We start from the raw sequence: 22,217 nt of genomic DNA, 5'->3' as shown, positions 1-22,217 counted from the left end.
TTATTTCTTAAATACAGTGTCCCCAACTGGAAGGTGTCTAACTATCTCAACTGCAGCATAACCTAATGATTTGACATCTGTTAATGGTTTATTAGTCCCCTACTGGTTGAAAACCGGGTTCGGGGACTGTAGGAAAGCGCTTTTCCGTCCGTCCTTCATTTCGTCCGTCCGTCCTTTCGCCCGTCCGCAATTCGTGTCCGGTCCATAACTCTGTCGTCCATGAAGGGTTTTAATATTACTTGGCACAAATGTTTCCCATGATGAGACGACGTGTCATGCGCAAAACCCGGTCCTTAGCTAAAAGGTCAAGGTCACAATTTGAGGTCAAAGGTCAACAGGGCTTTTGTCCTGTCCAGTCCATAAATCTGCCATCCATGAAGCGATTTTAATATTACTTGGCACAAATGTACCTAATAAGACGAGGTGTCATGCACAACTTTCAGACCCCTAGCTCAAAGGTCAATGTCACACTTGGCAGTTAACAAGGCATGAACAGGGTGAGATGACGTGTCATGCGCAAAACCTTGACCCCTAGCTCAAAGGTCAAGGTCACAAAGGTCAATAGGTTTTTTTTCCTGTCCGGTCCAGAACTCTAATATCCATCAAGGGATTCTAATATTACTTGGCATAAATGTCCCCCATGATGAAATGACATGTCATGCGCAACACCTAGAACCCTAGCTTAAAGGCCAAGGTCACACTTGGAAATCAAATGTTAATGGGACATTTTTCCTGTCCGGTGTATACCTTTATCATGCAAAACAGGATTTGAATATTACTTGGCACAAATGTTCACCACTATGAGAGGGAGTGTCATGTACAAGGACCTGGTCCCTAGGTCGAAGGTCAAAGTCACACACAGATGCCAAAAGTCAGACACAAGAATGAACTTGTCTGGAAGAATTATTGTTCATGCATGGAGGGATTTTGATGTAACTTGGCATAAGTATTCACTATCATAAGACATATTGTTATGCGCAAGAACCAGGTCCCTAGGTCTAAGGTCAAGGTCACGCTTAGAGGTCAAATGCCAAATTCAAGAATGACTTTGTCCGTAGCATTTCTTCTTTATGCATGGCGGGATTTTGATGTAATTTGGCACAAATGTTCACCACCATGAGACACTCTTGTTTTTTAGAATTATTTTCCTTTGTTTTACTATAAATAGCTTATACTGTAACTTACTTATTACAGGCCGTAGGGAAAATCGAGATCAGTTTTCTGTGGTACAACATGCATGTTACAACCAGTTTTTAGGTGTATTTTGACCTGTCTCTGCCTTGTAAAGAGTTTTGTGTGAACTTACATGGATTTTTTTACTATAAATAATGTTACCTTTTTGATAATCGGCCAAAAATGCTATATGAAAACAACTATACGGTTTTATATATACAAATTTTAATCCAAGTCTTTTGTTTATAACATATTGTATATATAGTACAAGGGAGAAAACGTGTGTTAACACAGAAATTATCGCGCTCACGTGCTGTTATAACACCTTTTTATATGCGCGTTCCGTGGCAAAGCGTAAAACGTATTACGGCCCCAAAACGGATAATTCAAATGGAAATGACGTCAACGTGTAAAAAAGAAAGAAAAATCTCAGATATTCCTGCGCATTTCATGGAAATTTAATTTTCATGTTGTTTTTTTTTTTTCACGCTTTATGCTAGAATAGCGATAGCGCATGTTCATTTCATGTTATTACATCTTCAGAATTTTGGGATACGTTGGTTCCCTCGACAAACGGGCTCGGGATTTTGCAGACGTTATAACACGGAAAAACATGCGTTATCATGAATTATGTACACAAAGCCTATTGCAATTAGTGAAACCATTAGCGAACAGCATGGATCCCGACCAGACTGCGCGGATGCTGGTCGCAAAGCCACTATGTTGGTTTTCTCATGGCGCGGCTCATATATAGAATACTTTTTTTGTGGGTAAAGACGGCTATATACCACATTTGGACTTCTTGCGAACCATCCAATACTACTTTGTTGACTGCCATTTCATCATTGTAAACATTTCGAAATAAAACTTTGATTTTTGCATTAAATTCTAAGCAATATATCTGTCTAATTTTATGTTCAGTAAGTTATCACTCAAGTTTGTTTCAAGATATTCTCTGGCTAACAATATATTGGGCGTTTCTGTGATCGATCACTCGACACTTTCAGTCGATTTGCATAGGATTTGGACGTACATCTTTAATGAAGCCTCATTTTTCGAGAGTTCACTCTCGCCTTGGTACACACATTTAATAATGTGCTTTTCACTTAATTCTGTATTTCTAGGTATACACACATTATAAAACTAGCTCGGTATGTAAAACAATTTTATCGTAACATTTTCATACTTTTTTCAGATCAAATGGGCTTAACTGTAAACTGGCAAGAAAAAGGACTTCATTTTAGAAAAGCTCTCGGTGCAACAAATAAATTACTGACAGAGTGGAAATCTGAATACGACCGTGAACTTCCACGCAGTCCTGCATATCTTGATATCAAAGGCAGAATCATTAAAAATGAGCATTAAGTGCTCAGTATAGTTGAAGAAAGACTTTAATTTGTGATGCATTTAAAATTGACAAAGTATTTACTTACATATTTACACATCTAGATGATACATACAAACGTTATTAGATAAAGAGACTCTCCAACAAGATAAAAAAATTATTTCATATCTTTATCATTTGTGCTTCGTAGATCTGGTATATAAATCCGGTATAATATATATAAAGCTGGTATAATACGAAGCTGGTATGATATAAAGATGGTGCAATATAAATTTGCTATAATATAAGTCTGGGGCTTCCGTGACCGAATAGTAAATGTCTTTGACTTCAAATCATTTTCCCCTCGCCGACATGGGTGCGAACCTCACTTGGAGTATTACCAATGTCTACATCTTCTTAAAACATAAGTATATTTAAGCATAGTATCGCCTCTTTCTATACCAAAGAATGGTGCGGAGATACATAAATCAAATTAATAATGAACAAACACAAGATATAAATAGAGGACTATGTGATTGTTTCAGTGTAGGATCACAATAACCTTCAATAAGCGAACACAAGATGCATTATTTCCGGGAGTGGTTAAGCAAGGAGTGAAAATTTCTCATACTGAAGAATCGATTCTGTTATCTTCCCTTGCTTATTACGATCAACGCTATACACAGGTGTCTCCCTTCTACCATTTAACTCGATACAGATCAATATTAGTCCGATCAAATCGTAACAGGAAATGCCAAAATACTTTTGAAAAATGGAAAAAAAAAACAAATTTGGCACAGCTTTTTATTAAAGCATATTTTTTTTTCATGGGATCCATTTAATATCTGCAAAGATGGCCGATACGGCGGCCATTTTGAAAAATGGCCGCCAAAACTCAATATTTACCGTACAAGATTCTAATGAAAGGTCATTTTATTTACATTCATCACCAAAATGCATCAAAATATAAATGTATATGATAAAATAGATATCAAATTTGAATCAAAAGCAAAGAATAACAATTTAGGTGATGTAAATTTCTTTTTGTGTCCATGGTAACGGCTAAAATATAGCCTTTAAACTTTAGTATTATCATAGCGAAATCTTTCAAATTGTTATTTTTTCATGTTTCAAAGAGAATTTTTTTGACTGTATGTAATTCATATTATATTACTTTTATTCGATCCGACAACATATTAAAACATTGTTGTTATTCCAACAACACCAGTATTTAGCCGGGGTCTTATGGGTTGCCCCCGTATGCCTTTCAATACGTCAGCCATGCGAAATGGGATACTGCGATAACTTTAAAACTACAACACATTTTTTCATGATAAGTGGCACATAGGTAGATGGTAATATGGAAAATGCCAATGTCATTTAAATGTATTGCTATGGCAACAAATAGTCCACGAATATGACAAAAAGGTGTCATCCGGCGAGTTTTCAAAAGTAGGAGACATTGTTTCTTGAAAAATTGTACATAGATAGGAGGAAAAATTGAGAACATGCTTATTATTTTATTTTCTCCATTTGTACATCTTTTTATCCATCTGTCTGTCCGTCATTCACAAATGGTGTTAGTTAACTTGCATAAGGCAGTGCAGAGCATTTCAGCTCTTTTGACAGATTATATCTTCCTCGACAGCCTTTCTCTAGGTTATACATGCACTTGCGGAGCTATTGGCACGAGACTGGTGCTTGACAAATAATAATTGCTAGGTCCCATGGCAATATATGTGACGTCATCCGGCCCACTTTTGTCTAATTTCCTATACTGCATTAGCTTAATAATTGTTTGCCACATATTTTTTCAATCTACATGTTCTTTAAATCAGATGAATATTTATGTGAAATGTGTTATGCAAAAAACGTCAAATTATAAATGTAGCATATTGTCTGTCATCGCCCAACAGACAGTGTTGAATAGAGGTCTGCAATACAATTGTTGTTATGAATCAAGGAAAGAGACAAATGCATAAGGGTTTAGTAGGAACAGTGACCTAAGGAAAACAAAATATTTTCAGTGGTATGGTAGGTAAAAAGTGGTCGGAGAGTATCGTTGGCGGCTTGCAGTTCACACGTCAGAAAGCAACGACGTTCAGCCATATTTTGAAAATTAAAGCTATCTTTGATATGGATTGATGTACCACAGTTCAGTGTCCAATCTTATCAATACTACAGAAATATTATATGAACAGTTTGTTTGTAGGAATGTGTAGAAAATGCATTTAAAGACTTGATTAACCAGTAATCACGTGTTGTACAGGTTAGTTTTGTTGGACAACACAGCATCATTCTTACATTGGACCGCTAAATTGGTAGTGACATAGCCTTACAAGTGGTAAATAAATAATATTTGTTGTCTTAAAACTAGTATAAGTATTCATATCCAATATGTCCTTATCTTTCATATCTTTTAATTTCAGCAAAAATGTCAAGACATAGATATAAGAGAACTGATGGATCCTGCTCCTAACTTATACCCCATCACACTCAGCGACGTTCCCACTATGTATTGAAACAACTGGCAGGATGCAGAAAGAACTTGTACAATGTAAAAGAAACACAGTAGACACCGATAACGTGATATGGTTTCCATGGGCGTGGAGGACACGGTTGAACTTTGGACATGTTCAAAACAAACATAGAATGTGGTCGAATCAAGTCGCAGTAAGAACTTAATAAGGACAAATTAACTATGGCATTGACGACGTAACTAATACCTAGTAGGATGTAATACAAGCGTGGTGCGGACGGGAAAGACTGCATGGCGCTCTCATTGCGTTGTTACAGGGTTGTCATTGCATTCTTGCTACGCCAATGGAGTTGTTACTATGACCTCTCCACGCTTGTGTGCTATGACCATGGTACGTCTGTGCCATGTTATAGAATACCGCATTAGGTTATTGACACGTTCTTTCGGTGCTTAACATATCTATACAAGGAAATTCATTGATGCAAGCATCAAAGACGCCGCCAAGTGTTGTGTCTGAAGTACATTTATTGCAATATGAGAAATCACCTAATCATTACTTTATTAGTCTGACTGGCTACAAGTTATCAACATTAGCACATAAAACAATATATGTTATAAACTGTTTAAAACATGAAGAATAAACATGATAGAAAAGTTTTACCATGCAATACAAATCCTCTACCTGCAATGACATTAACATTGCGAGTAGGTGGTCCCTTTACATACAAAATTAAAGTAATTATTTCACTAACTAAGGTCACCTCCTGTGAAAAGTTCTTATATGCAGGAGCGTGTGTATGAAGTTTCACAGAAATGCAGTTTGTTGGGAAATGAGGAAATGTTGAAATTATTTCAAAGTTGTGGTTCACAGAAACCATTATTTTTATTATCATGTAATGTAATGAGTGTTTTCTATTTACTGATGAAGTTTTATGGACCTTAGTCACCTACATTATAGATTTCAGAATGCAGATTATACACAGCAATTTACTGTATCCGTTGCCAAAAACAATCAAAAATTTTGTCCAAGAAAAGAATGATATAACATAAATAATCTCTATATTGCCCCTATTCACAAAGCATGAATCTTTCTTATATACTTTTGAATATCATAGAATTCATTTTTTTTCCGGACGAACGATAAACTTGAAGTCCTCGTTGAACTGTAAGGTTACTAGGAGTATGTCAGAGTCTAGATTCAAATCTAATATTACAAGAAATTTAGCAAGCATAATAACCCACTGCCAAAGTGTAGAAAATATTTCAGTGAAAATGTTTTTTTTGTTTTTATTTTTGTCAGGAATGGACAAATACAAAAACTATCTATTAAATTAAAAAGAAAAAAGAAAAAAAAGAAGCAAGTAACAAGATATAATAAATCCAGAGCAACTGACTAGTCATATAAGATCAATGAACATATAAATTCAACAAGGAATTCTGTTTTAAAGTCACTGATGCTTTGATAAGTTACGGTCCCATGGCTTTTGATATTTCGATCTAACCACATTTAAAGAAGTATTAACTTGTCACTGACAAATTCAGCCAAATGCTCTTTAGCCTATTGCACACCTTAGTTGACAGTGTATATCTGTAAACAATGAGTAGGTCTATATGACACATAAGCAAAAAAAAAAAAGAAAGAAAAAAGAAGAAAAAAAAAACAACAAAAAAACAAATATAAATAGGAATTTGCAAAAGTCTGCGCATTCTGAAATTACATCACTATACCTATCAACAAAGAAAATAAGACAAAAGGTTAAAAATAAGTTAACAGCGGCACTTCCTTCGTTCATTTCAATATATCTATGCTTATTGATTCCTTTATTTACTTTGTAAATACGTTTTTTTCCAAGGAATTTGTATGCAGGCAAATTGTAATTTTCCATATTGTAAAATACACGAACGCTCCCTTCTCCATCTGTGGTGTGTTCTATTTATAGAAAATGAGATAGGTAAGTAGGTCATGCTAAGAATAGAAATAGAAAACTTGACTTACAGAGTAACCTCCCTTATCAATAAATCGGATCAACATTTTTGACGAAATTGTAAATAAAAACAATATGTTCTGCTCTACAAATAAGAAGAGGAAAGACAGATAGCATTGTTTTAAATCACATAATAAATTACATTACATACATTTTTTATGTTTTCTTTTTGCCATTTGTTTGTTTATTCACTAAAATGTATTGTGCAATATCGTTGATCCATTTACAAACTATTCACTGTGTTCAGTTTATCACTCCGAAACTATTCATTACCATCTTTACAGGGTCCGAAATAAAAGTGTATCCCATATACTCGACACCGCCTTCAGGGCGGCGTCGAATCACGTTTGCAGCAGGTTCTCAGCGTGTCTGTTTCAGATTCTGAGAATTATGAATACTGGATCCAGTTCCCCAATCACTTCATTTTCAACCAGCAATGGATATGAACGCACATCATCAGATTTCCACATAATCACGGACTCAGCAGTACTGGCAGCTTGTGGTGGACTTTTGACCTTCATATACCCTTCACGTTGCCTTTGCCTTTTCCACCACGGCCTCTCTATAAGACTGCTCTGATTACTTCGGCGGCATGGTTATATATTGTATTTGATTGTTGTTGAGTGTAGATGCGGACACAATAAAATTTGCAGAAGGAATGAAAAAGCTGTGCGTGAGAACGTGATAAGCGCATCGTTAGCGCATGGTGCAATCTGACTGGTCGTACCGAGAACGCAGTAAAAACACATTGGACGTGGTGCGCGCGTGAAGATGCGCGTGGTAAGAAAATTAGTGGAAACGTGTTAGACGCAGTGACAACCTGGCAGTAACGTTGTAAGGGCTCAGTATGAACTTAAGAACTGCACAATTTTCGAGTCTGACCCCGTCCCCGATGCGTTCATCGAAATTTTCAGGCATGTTTTTGCATGATGTGCTATAATTTGACAAAAAGTAGAATATAACAGGAGCATGCAATTGTAAGTTTGATTAGGCTGATCAAACGGCAATGACTTTTCCCAAAGAAATCATGATCGTCTGACAGGCCGGGGATGTTCAAATGCTCTATCGCACCAACATAGTTAATAAATTATATAGTATTTCTGAATGTCATCAGTTCTCTTAGTGTAAATAGATTTAAATAAACACAGCAACACTAACAAATTCTGAGTCGCGAAAACTAATAACAAAGTGAAACACATGTCATTTATTCACTAAAACACACTACAGTCAGACTTCATTTGCGCCAACTTGGATAATTCAAACACCATACTTCACTCGAACCCATCAGGTCCCGACCAAATTCCTTTATAATATATTGTCTGATGACTCAAACCACCGATAACTCTAACACATTTTGTCGGTCCCGACAAGTTTGAGTCAACGAAGTGCGACTGCATTTATAATAATTTTTATAATTGTTGTAAGGTTCTACATAGGACTGTTGCCATTTTAAACATTCTTGATATGACAGTTACAATTGTATACTTAATTCTGACTCACATAAATGCATCCTGACTTTTCTTCTGCCTAACACAGGTGCCCGTCCAGTCTTGGTGCCCATCAGTATGGGTGCCGCCCCCCTCAAAAAAATATATATATATTAAAAACACTGTTTTAAGCCTAAAACGAAAAAAAAAACAACCAAAATGTCCAGTTCAGTAACAGCTGAGGCTACCTTGCTGCAATTTACACATCATGCATTTATAAAATAGTAAACAATCTTGTTCTGCCTAGTAAACAGCCTTAAATAACTTACATTTAAATTCAAACAAGCAAAATTGTCTAGACACTTGCAAAATAACAGTGACGATCGGCCATTTTGTTTCAAAACGAAAGTAGAAAACTTATTCCGTTGTTGGCGTCTTAGAATTTAAATGTAAGTTATTTAAGGTTGTATACTAGGTAGAATAGGATTGTTTACTGTTTTCTAAATGTCCGATGTGTAAATGGCAGTAGGGTAGCTTGCATTGGTATTGAACTGGACATTTTGGTTGTTCCACAGCGTGTCCTAGTAAACCTCCATAGCGTTATGGCAGCACAAGCACCTTTTCCATATAAGAGTATATATAGGGAAAAAAAAAATTAAAATTTTTTTTTCGTTTTAGGCTTAAAACAGTGTTTTTAATTTTTTTTTTTTTTTTTTTTTTTTTTTTTTGAAGGGGCGGCACCCATATCACGGCTACTAAACGCTAGCGCCACCACCAAAGTGTGGTGAAAACGAAAAGAGCTATCGACATTTCCGTGGTGCAGCTATCGCCTGTTTCTACTTGTAAACACGTGAGTAAAATTTATATTTTATCTTATATTTTTATTTATAGATTTTTTTCGAAAATCAGAGAATGTAGTTCCGTGTAACAACAGTTTTACTACAGGCTGGCTGTGATTTCATTAAAATAATATGCAAATTGTGGTGTCAGGAGCTTTTCTCCCGAATCTGACAGTGGCACATTTTCATATCGGCCAGTATTCGAACACCATTCTGATGAATAGACACACTGTAAGAACATACCTGCGCATGCAAATGGTGTAGAAATGATAAATAACTATATACGCACACACCATGAATAATAGAATCTCAGGTTAGAAGAAATATACCAGTATTTTTAAAAGTGGTGGCGCTATAACTCTAGTGATGGCGCTATACAGTAGTGGTGGCGCTGTTACGGCATTCAATAATACGAACTGCTGACGCATCCGGAACAAAACAAACACCAACATTTTCTAACTGATAATTTTCCTGCAAGGAATTATGTTATTAAAGAAAGAAAAACACGATCATAGTTTATTTACCTTTATGAAACATTCGCTTTCTAAGAAAAAAAAAGAACAAAATACTCACAAACCCTTGGGACTCTTGTAGTCAAAGTAAATATTTTCCTTTGTTTAAAACGTTAGTGTAGAATTATTTCTAACCTTTAAATATTCTACTTAAATACAAACGTAAGTGTACTTTAAATTCAGGTCAAAAAAATAGTAGCAATACTTTTATTTCAAACAAAGATTTGTGCCCAGGAAATAATTTGAAGGTAGTGTAGAATTTATTTGTTATATTAAGATTCTGAACGTTACTTCCCTTTGTTTTTATACGTCCTTTGCATGTCATTGTAAACAAAAGACCTTACTGTCACAATTCTTTCTTGAAAGTAGCAATGCTACAGGATTTTTTAATCCAATTTTAATCCTCATTTTGACTGCATTTCCATATTATATAAAGCCACTGGATGCCAAAAAACCTTATTTTGGACCAAAATGTGCAAAAACAAATTTTTGGTGACGTTTTTAGATAGAACAGGGTCAGGCTCGTAAAATGTGCCTTATTTCAGAAATTGACAAAAAGTGACCTCACTATTTTTAAAAACAACATGACAAAGTTTGCTCAAAGTTAGCCACCCAAAACACTTTAAAGGAAGTATTTTTTAATATTTTTGGAGTATTTTCATTTTAGATAAATAAATTATGGTAAAATCATCCCCTGAAAGGTCTAAAATGCGTCATTCAAAAACATGTGAAAGTGACAAGAATAGTCACTGTCTTAAAACAGTACTAATGTGTCATCACATTGACCTAGTTATGATCCAAGAAACTGCAGTGCAAATATTAACCAATATTGTAACTTTTACTAACCTTTAATAGTTGACCTTGACCCTTTGACGATATAGTTCTGACCTTGACCTTGGACGTCTGTATGTAATGTATAATGGTAATTCTTCTCTGTGGAACCAGTTGAACATCTCTGAAAATTTCTGAAACAAAATGAATATTATATATATATATATATATATATATATATATATATAAACACACACACACACACATAGAGTAGATGAACTGGTAATTAAATAAATATAATTGTACAGAAAAATAGATAAAAATTCATGTAAACAATATCAGTTAAGTTTAATTCTCTCACTGAATTTGTGACAAAATAAAGATGTTCAGAAAAAATAATCACCTAGCTATAGACTGTTCTTTCTGGTGGAAGTTCAACTTGTCTATTTTGACTGTGTTTTTTCTGCCTGTAAAGAAAAGAATGTATTCAAAATCTGTAAATTTTACACAAACAATTGGGTATTTTGAATTGTTAGAACATCCCAGGTCTAAAAGAAGTATTACATGTATTTGCAGTAATGACCAACAGTCAACATCTTTAAGTTAAAAGTTTAAGGCAAAGATCTTTAAAGTTAGAAGTTGAAACAAGAGATCTTGCCAGATCTCATTCTGTAATGCTCACCTGGGCCATGTCCCCTAAAGTTTGCAAATTTTACATGTATTTAGGTTTTATCATCAATAATATGATCCCTGTTGTGATAGAATTAAATTAAGATCAGTGGTTTACTGAATTTCCTTATATCAATGAAATGGACCGCGTCACGAGAAAAGGTGTCTTTTGGAATCTTCATTAGTTTCTGATCAGTGTAGATCTAGCACGTCATGTGCATCCATGTACTTGAATTTGGGGAAAAAATCTTCTTTAAATAAAACAGGTATTGTGTGACTTATTATGAAATAGTACAAGTCCATAATTTTTGCAAAATCCATAAAAATCCTAAAGACAACTTTTCTCTTGAGACAGCTCAAATGCTAACACTAGCAGTTATTAGGTGCTACAAAATCATCTTAACAAGTTTGCATGCAAAAACAATAACAGGTCATGCAAAAAAAACAACAACAAAAAACACAAACTGAAAAATCAAAAATCAAAGGCTAACTGAAGAACCTTAAATACTGAATTCTACTGACATTGGCAACCATTATAGATCTTGGTCAACTGGCATGACTGCATGCCAGCTGATCTAGTTCTAAACTGATTACAGAATATATGCATATCAAGTACTTAATGGGTTAAAGCAGCATAATCAACACTAAGACACTATTTTGTAGTCTGTGCAAAACTGATAGTCTATGCCTTGCACATCTTAAATGGTTAAAATCAATGTATCAACAAAAATATATAGTCCTTTAACCAACTTAATCAGTTACTCCTTATATCCAAGCCTGTGCTAAATATTTTTAAAAAGCCTAGCAGCAATAAATGAAACCAGTTCTTGCTTATCGAGGAGTGTCTTAGTGTTGAGAAGAAACAAAAAAGGAATGTTATAATTTCTGCAACAAAAAGCACTAATGCTGGTAACATGCAACGGAAGTTGGGCTAAAAATGCTCTAATTTGGACTGAAACTGCAACTTGGAATGAAGCTGTAACTGGGAGTGGATCCAACTGGGATGAAGATAAACTTAGATGGAAGCTGTAACTGGGAGTTAATCTGTAACTGAGATGATGCTGTAACTTGGATTGAAATAGTAACTGGAGTGAATCTGTAACTGGAACTGAAGCTCAGCTGTAACTGGAACAGTCTCAACTGGAAATACCTCAACTGGCTTTGGTAGTATCTTCAAATCGCCATTTCTGTAATCCTCAAGCAGCTTGTATGTGTAAACAGCTTCATCCTGATCATACACCACATTATACCAGTCTGGATAGCTTGGTACCACGGATACTACTCTCCCAAGATATGTATCTTCTTGGAAAGTATGCTGAATTCGTTTTCCAACTAATAATGGAGCATTTGTTCTAGCCCGTTCATTGCATGGACCTTTGAGTGCTTCATTCAGAAGTTTCTTAAGATTTCCAATGAGTTCATTTATAGTAAAGTCAATTCCTTTCTTGCTGAAGTTGAACACTGTTCGGTCTTTATGTTTTTTGTTCTAACACAAATCTCCTAAACTTGAGCTGCCACTTCAAAGCTTCCCTTTTTTCTTGGTCACTATGAATTCTTCCAAGGGCCTCTGTTATTTGGTTTTCAGTCTGCCAAAGTTCATAATATAAAATATTTGAAATAATTTCCTCTTTTTGCTTTTTCTTTTTTTCACTTTTCCTTTCTGCCTCAGCAGCCTTTTCAGCTAATATCCTTCTTCTTTGCTCTTGTATTTCTCTGCACCTAGCTTTAAATGTCTCCCTGTATTTTCTGCCATCCTTTCTACTTTCTTTCATTAGCTTGTCTAACTCATCATCAGATAAACTCCCTATCCATTCACTAGTTTTGTTCATGGTATACATGAGAAATGCTTCATTTACTAAAGTAGAGGCATTTGGCCTATATCTAAGTTGAAAATCCAAAACACCAAATGCGAATTCTGGAAGCTTGTTATGAGGAATAACTGAAGTTGTTCTCTTTCTAATGTCGTCATTGGTTTCAAAATATTTCCCCCCTGGCAACTGATCACTCAACATCCTTTTAACAAGTGCATGCAAAGCAGTGGCTAGTGTCTGTGCTATCTGTGCAGCATGTTCATCTACACTCTCATTTTCAAGTACAAGTGCTGAGTATACTTCATCTTTATGAATATAGTCTGAATCAAAAGGGTACTCTTCGCCAGTTAGGAAACCAGATGAATCCTTCGATATTCGCTCGAAATACTGTAGAAGAACAACATAGTAATTGTTCATGTCTAGTATGTGTGTGCTGCCACTTTCAAGGATCCTCCATAATGGCGCTGTAATTAATTTAGATATCAATCCTAAGACTTTACAGCTTGCGATGAGAACATTTTCTTTTATGTCCAAGTATACTGCTTTTTGAAGTCTATTTGTAGGAAGATGATGTTTTTCAAAGAATGTAATAACATCCCTATGATGATAATAAAGTACCTCCGCCAGAAAAAAAATTACATTAAACCGATTTCCATGGTACCTGATAAACTTAACACGTTGTTTAGTCAAGGACAGATAAGTATGAAAGTCTGCGTAACAACCACTTTTCTCGTCACCTCCCCTTGAAAGGCACTTGCTTGCAGCACGTATCAGTCTAACTGTTGCTGATTCGGAGGCGTTCCAAAACTCAGATTTCACTTCCTCATCAGTTTCTGACCCTAAAGCTTTGTCCATCAAAGTATGCTCAAACTCTAACAAACATTTCCCACTAACTTCAGCAAAAGCTACTAGTAAGTGTAAACCACAGAAGAAAGTGTGGATTTTTGTACAAGAGTCACGTTGCCTTTCTGTTAGTTCTTCCCATCCAGTAGTCAAATCAGGAAGTATGTCTTTCCTATAATTTTCTAATAAATTATTAAATGCCTTTTCAGTGCTGGCACGGTCAGACATTGTATTGACAATGTTTGAAATGATCCTATCACCAACACTGTTTTCACTTCTTTCACAGTCTGTCAAGTCTGTTAATATGGTTTGAAAAGTATCAAATGCAGTTTGCGCTGATTTGTTGAACATTTCTCTAAGTCCAAGAAAGTAAGGTGATTTATTTTCGTCCGTAACAATGTAAGTGTTGTAAGTTTTACCAAATTTACGAGTTTCATCAGTGTACAATGTAAGGTTTTCCTTTGATGGCAAAACATGTGACAAATGTTTCTGAGTAACAACAGCTTTTGCAGACACTATGTTATCTATTGTAGCTCTCTTTGGTAATTTATTAGGTTCTTTACCTGCAAGATGTAACACCTCCTTTATTACCTCTGGTATTTTGTGATGGGCTACATTACAATTGCTAAAGTTCATAACACATGCCATGGTTTTACTGTTAAATGAATTACTACTTTCGTCAAAAAGCTCAACACTGTTATTGTCATTCAAAAGTTGTTCCATGTAGTCACAGTTTATCTGAAGGTCATTCACTGACTTTTTCAAATCTGAGTTATCTTTAACAACCTGATCTTTTTCATCAATAACCTCTGTAACTCGGACAGCTGTGTCAGCTACTTGTCTTTTTAACATGTCAACCTGTTTTTGTAATGCAACTGTTTTAGACGTTAAAGTTTTATTGCATGATTTTAAGTTTTTGTTTTGCAACAGTATGACAGTTTGGTTTTTAAGTCTTTCTTCAACTTTTGCTTTTTGGCGAATTAATAACTTTGAGTCTTTTTTTAACCGTTTAACTCAGATTCTGTATCGGTACTCAGTTCTAATTTACGTTTAATACGTACATTTTTTCTACTAAGCTGTTTATTTGTTTCTTGCAATTTTCTTACGGTTGATCTCCGTTCTTGCAATTTTTCATGTATTAAAGATTTGTCTTTTTCTAAAGATTTTATCTCGGTCTCTTTATTTTCAATATCCTTTTCTTTATGAACAAGTTCACATGCTAAGGATTTCGAAACAGTTTCAAATACTTGTTCACTTTCACCATGTTTAGAATCACAATGTGACATACAAGTCTGAACTGGAATATCAAATTTCATATTAAGGAACCTGTCTTTATATTCACCTCGTTTACTTTTCTCTTCCTTAGAAATTCTGTACAGTTTGGTTAACAAAGATTTTGTATTAATTTCAGTAACACTGATACCAGAAAGAGTTGAGAAAATTTCAGCTAATGATGCTTCTTCCAAAGCAGCAGACTTGTAATTTTTGAACGCTTTTAAGGCACAACCCACTGTAAGTCCTTTTCAAGGTCTATTTTCAAAACTTCCTGTTTGATTGGATCCATTATGAACAAAAAAAAGTATGAACTAAAATTATATGAACTGAAAGTAATATAGTAACAACTGTAACAACAGTTAACAATATAATAATACTCCACTAAAATATGGAGAGATTTCACATGACCTATACTGTAGATCTTTATAACAAAGGTGCATTCCTATACACGTGACATTTAAAACATTCAACAATCAGTGTCTAATTCTAAACAAATGCATTGAAGTGCAACTTCTCCATTTTCAGAAGATCATCTGAAACTAACTGTTTCAAATTTTCATTTCCACTTTCCTCAATGAAGTCTGCAAATGCGAGGTAAAGGTGAGAACAACTCGGTAGCCCAAAGTAACTGCTATTAAGTTTTTCTTTAAAAAATTCCAAAATATCAACATCCTTGCCAGCTACCTGTATAAGTTTCTGTTTCAGTTTCTGAAGTCTACGTCCACCTCCCTTTGTCTTCAAAATTAAGAACTTAACAAGACTAAATTCTGTTGAGAATCTCCCAACCTCTCGGTTGAAAACCGTCTGAGGAAACCGTACTGCTGAAGAGCTGAAATTGCACAATTATATCTGTCTCAGCCAATCAATAATAATGCAAACTCAGTGTTTAGCCTAACCTTTCAGCAAAACGTCCAATATGGAAAGTTGCACTTGTGGTCAAGTTTAAGTGAAATCAACAGAATAACTTACATTTGACTTCACCTTTCCCACAGCAGTTTCAACTTTCCTCCTTTTTTGTGACATTGAAAACTTTCTTTCTATTGTGAAGTGAAGCTACTTGTAGAAAAAAGGGTTTACCAACTGGGAAATGTATTTTGCAGCTGAACTTTCCCCAAGAAAATTTTTACTTTCACGGAAAAGCGGGCATATTCTTATTAATCAAACATTGATAACTTCTATTATATCAAGAGATTCCCAGATACAAAAGCAGCAAAATAAGCAGCTGCAAATAAGTTGTCCGTATTGTCCAAGTGAAGGTACAGACAAGTGAAATTTTAAAGTGCTTTACAGAATAACTTAGAATTCATATGAACAGTCATTTTGCCAGAAAGTAATCAACTGGTCTGGTACCAAACATATGTGCCTGTAATCAATGATCATGCTGTAAAGCTGGAACATTCTCACTCTCAATTTATCAAGCTAGATTGCAAGTGTCGTGTTTTAACTTTTTACTGTGTTTTTCGTAATTCTTTGGTGTATGGGAATACGTGTAATTCATTTCTACACAATTTGCATGCGCAGGTATGTTCTTACAGTGTGTCTAATCATCGGAATGGTGTTCGAATACTGGCCGATATGAAAATATGCCACTGTCAAATTCGGGAGAAAAGCTCCTGGCACCACAATTTGCATAATATTTTAATGAAATTACGGCCAACCTGTTGTAAAGGTGTTGTTACACGGAACTACATTCTCCGATTTTCGAAAAAAGTTCTATCAATAAAAATATAAAATAAAATATAAATTTTACTCACTTGTTTACAAGTAGAAACGGGCGATAGCTGCACCACGGAAATGTTGATAGCTCTTTTCCTTATCACCACAATTTGGTGGTGGCGCTAGCGTTTAGTAGCCGTGCATATGGGCACCAAGACTGGACGGGCACCTGTGCTGCTTAATAGCAAATTTGTGTCAAAGGGAGACAACTTTTTTCATATTTCATGGAAGTGCAGTATTTTTGTTAAAATAATATTCTGAATTTATTCAAACGGGTGATTTTAACTAATTATAGTGATGACTGTAATTGTCTATATAAGTTTTATAGTTAATATTAGGTATTTCTTAAAATATATACATGCAGGGCGGCCATCTTGGACTTTTCGGTCATATTGGATTTTTTGGAGTGGGTCTCATGCTCATTTTTTGTGCTTTGCCCTAAAGTAGTTATGTACCAAGTTTTGTACTTTTCCCATTTTCTGAAGTATTTTACACGATTTTACTGGACTATATCGGATATTTTTAGCGATATGCTTATCACAGTAGCTTTGCTCATACTAAAGTATATTTTGTGACTATGAAAATTACCATAATATATATTTCACTCTAATATTCCCTAATAAATGTTTTAGTCCCCAAACGGTTGAACAATGGAGGGGCTATAGGAATGCCCTCCGTCCGTCCGTCCGTCTATCCGTCCGCAAATATGGATCCTGCATCTACTCCGAAAGCAATTGAAAGCTAGGTTAACAAAACTTGGTAAGTGAATGGAGGGCAATATGTAAATTATGCATGTACATAACTTTTAGATAATATAGAACTTCAAAGTTCTCCTCTGACGACATCTGGCCACACCCCAAAATAGTGTTTACTTGCTAAACAGTAAAAACAAGCAAACAAAAACAATCACCAATTGACATCAAAACAACAAAGCTACTCGTATATAAGTGGGCCGGCGGTCTAGTGGTATCACTCTTGACTGTCAATCCAAAGGTCCGGGGTTCGAATCCCGGTCCCAGCACTTGAAATTTCTGAGATGCTCTTGAGTGTCTCCCACCTAACTAGAGGCCTGTACTGGTTCTTTCCAGGAAAGACGGCTTCGCGTATATCGGTGCTATACACCAGGCACATTAAAGAACCAGACTGTCTATTCGAAAAGAGCTAGGCTAAGTTAGCCGGACACGTCTGTATCTGAAAAGTTCTTTCTAGGGGTTTTATCTCACTCTGTTCCTCTGGTCAGATCGCTCTGTGTCTACACTAGTAGAGGATGATTTCGCGCCCAGTGTGACTGCAGTTGCTGTAAAGCGCCTTTGAACATGTTTGTCATTAATATAACTCTGGTATAATAATAATAATATAATTATAATATGAAATCATAATGATGTTTAGTTACGTCCTTTAGCAGTCAACCATAAAAACTATGGTGCTATTCTCGTGCGTTTAAGTTCAGTATGAAGAGCTAAGGGTAATAAGGACTTATCGATAAACAAAGCAATTTCTGACGTCAATATTGTGGCTGTTTTATAGACTATTCTTGCATAAAAACTACTTTTTTCACTGGATCCGCCCATGTATAAACGGGAGAAAAATCGTGTGCAAACAAGGCAATTCATGTGCTGTTAATACATGATTTTTATTTTTGAAATGCTTTGTCAGGAACGTATGTATGTATTTCTGCGCAGACTGATATTTGGCATCTGCATCTTGTTTCTTCCATAATAACCTCTTCTTGTGGCATTATAGATACAATGTAATCCATAGTATGTTTAGCTGTATCAGTTTCCAACCCCAAACGTACTGCCCCCATCAATGTACGCACTAGCTTCTCTTAGAGTTTACTCCCTTTACAAAGCGTCTGTTCAGTTATTGTAAATAACTGTGAATAAATAAGTATCGCGTGTAACTTGTGCTATTGACGGTTTTTAGGTATTATATTAATGATATTTGTTAGTATCAGTCGGTTTGTTTTTATCTGATTGTTCGCAGAATTCATAATATTATAATAAACCTCGAAAGCTAGTCACTAGCTTCGTACTCATCCGTACTCTGTTTGTTCGTACTCAAAATAATTCGAATGTAAAGTTGTTATTCTTAAAATAATTGTGTTCCTGTTTATCAAAAGTTTTAGTTATATGCAAAATTATGTGTAATGTAACGTCTGTAATAACTAAAAATAAAAATAAGATGCTCAAAAACCTTCAGATCACGCTTTTAGTACTGTTGTTGTTATGTGTGCCCCGGTTATGGATATTTAAAACATGTTTCCTTTTCCAAGAACAACAAGAATGGTAAATAAAAAATGTACCGGAATCGTCAAGTCATCACATATGAAAACAATGCATTTAGTCGTCGTGTAATGTTTTTTTAATGCAAGAATAGCGACAATACACGTTTGTTTTGTGTATTAACGCCTGCAGAAGCCCTTGGGATATGTTTGTGACCTCGACCTTCGGTCTCGGTCACAAACAATCCCGCGGGCTTCTGCAGACGTTAATACACAAAAACGTGTATTATCCCTACATTGTATGACTATATCACAGTGTGTCTTTGTCTTAATTTTTTATGAATGTAAATGGCCAATAAATTTGAAACCTAGAAACCTTGAAACCTGCTAATTCATATTTGATTTTTTTAACAGAACAGAATCTTTTATTCCAGACTCATTCAAACACTGTGGAAAAATGTACAGAAGGCACAAGTAAAGTAAATGATAATTCTTGAAGCTTACTAGAAAAACGGAATATGAAGAAAAAATGGTCCCAGCAGATAATCTGCATTAATAATCTATATTAATCTGCAAGAACAGTTGTTCTTTTAAAAATATAATATTTTAGAATTGGCCATAACCATTCTTACTGAAGTTCTGAACAAACTCTGTGTGAGTAGCCTACTCATTTCCTTACTAAGAGATAATTTCTTATCCAGATATGTGTTCGATTAAAGATTTGATAAAATGTTGTTTTCGAATGGTTTGATGCAAAATAATTGAGAGAATAAAAAATCGGTGCAGAAAAAAAAAGTTTAGATTGAATTATATATCTGGTGTCTCTAGCCAAAAAAATAATGTAAAAGACGTGGGGCTTTATTCAATGAATGCATTAGGGTTTGAACACACACATGAATACCAGAAGACATAATATGGTGTAAACCACATCACCAACGGCTTTTTCCCTTGTTTGTGCCAGTGTTCAGATCGAAATCTTAATTAATGCTAATGTTCGTTTGATATACACTAGATAGTGGTGTTTCCATATTTATTGATAGAGCTTCAAGCGCCTGTGGTATAATATGAACTTTCCTTTGCAAATTATAAGACAGTAGTTGTTACCTCCCTTTGCTTAAATTACCCCATTTGCAGTGGAATTACCAGAGTTCAAGCTGTAAAGTTTTAGCACATTTTGCGCTACTAAATTAGAAATAAGGTTAGTTTAATGTATTGTGTTTATTTACAAATATTTCTTAATAAATTTTGTAACTGACTTTTATACATGATGTGTTCTGACATACTTTAGCAGCGAAAATATACGTCTACTTTCGTTTTCGGTTCAGTACAGATAACTCGCCAATAGCGGGTCACTATCTAAACTTTTAGCATATAGTGAAGAATGTTTAGACTTTCATGATATCTAAACTTACTAACACTTAAAACTGTTGCTCACATTCATATCAGTATTTGATTTATTTGAATCATTCTTTTATGTCTGAAGTTATGATGAAATATTTATACCTGTCAGATTTACCAGTAGGGGGTCACTTTTGCCAATAGGGGGTCACCTAGTTTATCTTTTTTTTTATCCATTTAAAATTTGTCTTTTTCTGACAAAACATGATTGTGGTATTAGAAATAAACATTTCAAGACAGAATATAATGAGAGACAGTATGTTTACATTTCAAACAGGAGATATTAAGTCAAAGAATATAGCACTATTTTTCACAGTTGTACATATGTATTTCTATGGATAATTAACATCACCTATATCTAAAACTAAAATCAAAATATTGATTCACGGAACCTTATTCATTTATTTAGATTTGCCAGATCAAACCAGTACAACATCAGATCAACCTTTGATTTGTATTTTTAAGCAAAACAAACAACCTTTTGATTATCCCTGAAATGGGTGATTCTCTATTGGCTGAATGACCGCCTCTGTTTGATGGTACTTTTTTTCATCGAAGTCAATCTAAAATTCATAATCATATTATTCCTACGAAAGTGTGCGTTTCACTCTTCAAAATGGTACCAAATTTATGTGGTTTTATCTAAGAAATTGTGAGGTATGCTCAAAAATATTCTACTTTGAAGAATTCAAGAGTGCTAAAATCCAAGTCAGGAAACATGGTTGCAAGAGTTATCTACTCATGGAACTCACTCATTAGATTAGATCCATCTTCTTTTGTCTAATAATTGCTAAGTGATAAGTTTATATTACTGGATACTTAAACATTGTATACTCTAACATGTTTAAGAGAGATTCACATTTTATTTTCAAGTGACCCGCTATTGGCAGTGATTCTCTATTGGCGAGTCGACTGTATGACCAGGAAAGTCTATTTGTTTGTTTGTTTTGGGTTTAACGCCGTTTTTCAACAGTATTTCAGTCATGTAACGGCGGGCATTTAACCTAACCAGTGTTCCTGGATTCTGTACCAGTACAAACCTGTTCTCCGCAAGTAACTGCCAACTTCCCCACATGAATCAGAGGTGGAGGACTAATGATTTCAGACACAATGTCGTTTATCAAATAGTCACGGAGAACATACGCCCAGCCCGAGGATCGAACTCACGACCCCGCGATCCGTAGTCCGACGCTCTACCTACTGAGCTAAGCGGGCGGGTTCCAGGAAGGTCTAATACGTATCAGTTGTTCCAGGTTTAACACGTATTTAAATGGTGAAGAACAAAGCAATATCATAAACAAATATTTTCAGGCAACAGTTTACAGTTTCGACTTGCTATTTTCATAAAAATATGTCCTAATTTTATTGTTCTAAATACTCTGAATCAACAAGGCAAATATCATGTAAAAACGACATCTTTCTCTCTGGGTAAGACAAGCCTAGATTTAGCCATTTTCACAGGGCGAAAAGTAACATTAATGTAGATATTTTCCATTTAAAAACAGATGCAGGCAATAATTTCATGGCAGAACTTTTGTTTTCAACAAAAAATTCAACAAGTGCTTTCCCAGATTTTCACTGAAAGGACGAGTTAAACTGTAAGGCGTAAGTGTGTGAGTAATAGCAGAATAACCTACGGCATACGCTTCGATTGGACGACAGCATAAGATAAGATAAATGCTGCTTTCCAGTCCCCGTATCAGTTGTTCCAGGTATGACGTAGGATATAAAAATGGCCACCTAGATATGGATAAACACCTGCTTAGTTACA

At 35.1% G+C, this 22,217-nt stretch overlaps 1 protein-coding gene across 1 annotated transcript in view; it reads left to right on the top strand.

Annotated features, from left to right (window-relative positions):
- The first annotated feature begins 20,168 nt into the window (after positions 1–20,168).
- Positions 20,169–22,217, top strand: part of LOC123555178 (uncharacterized) — a 60,477-nt gene continuing 58,428 nt past the window's right edge. Inside the window, exon 1 of the mRNA XM_053547320.1 lies at positions 20,169–20,246. The gene's annotated coding sequence lies outside the window, so the exon portion shown is untranslated. The remainder of the gene's footprint in view (positions 20,247–22,217) is intronic.

The sequence above is a fragment of the Mercenaria mercenaria genome, chromosome 7 (genome assembly GCF_021730395.1).
Source record: "Mercenaria mercenaria strain notata chromosome 7, MADL_Memer_1, whole genome shotgun sequence".
NCBI lineage: Eukaryota > Metazoa > Mollusca > Bivalvia > Venerida > Veneridae > Mercenaria > Mercenaria mercenaria.
This window is presented reverse-complemented; position numbering and strand designations above follow the sequence as displayed.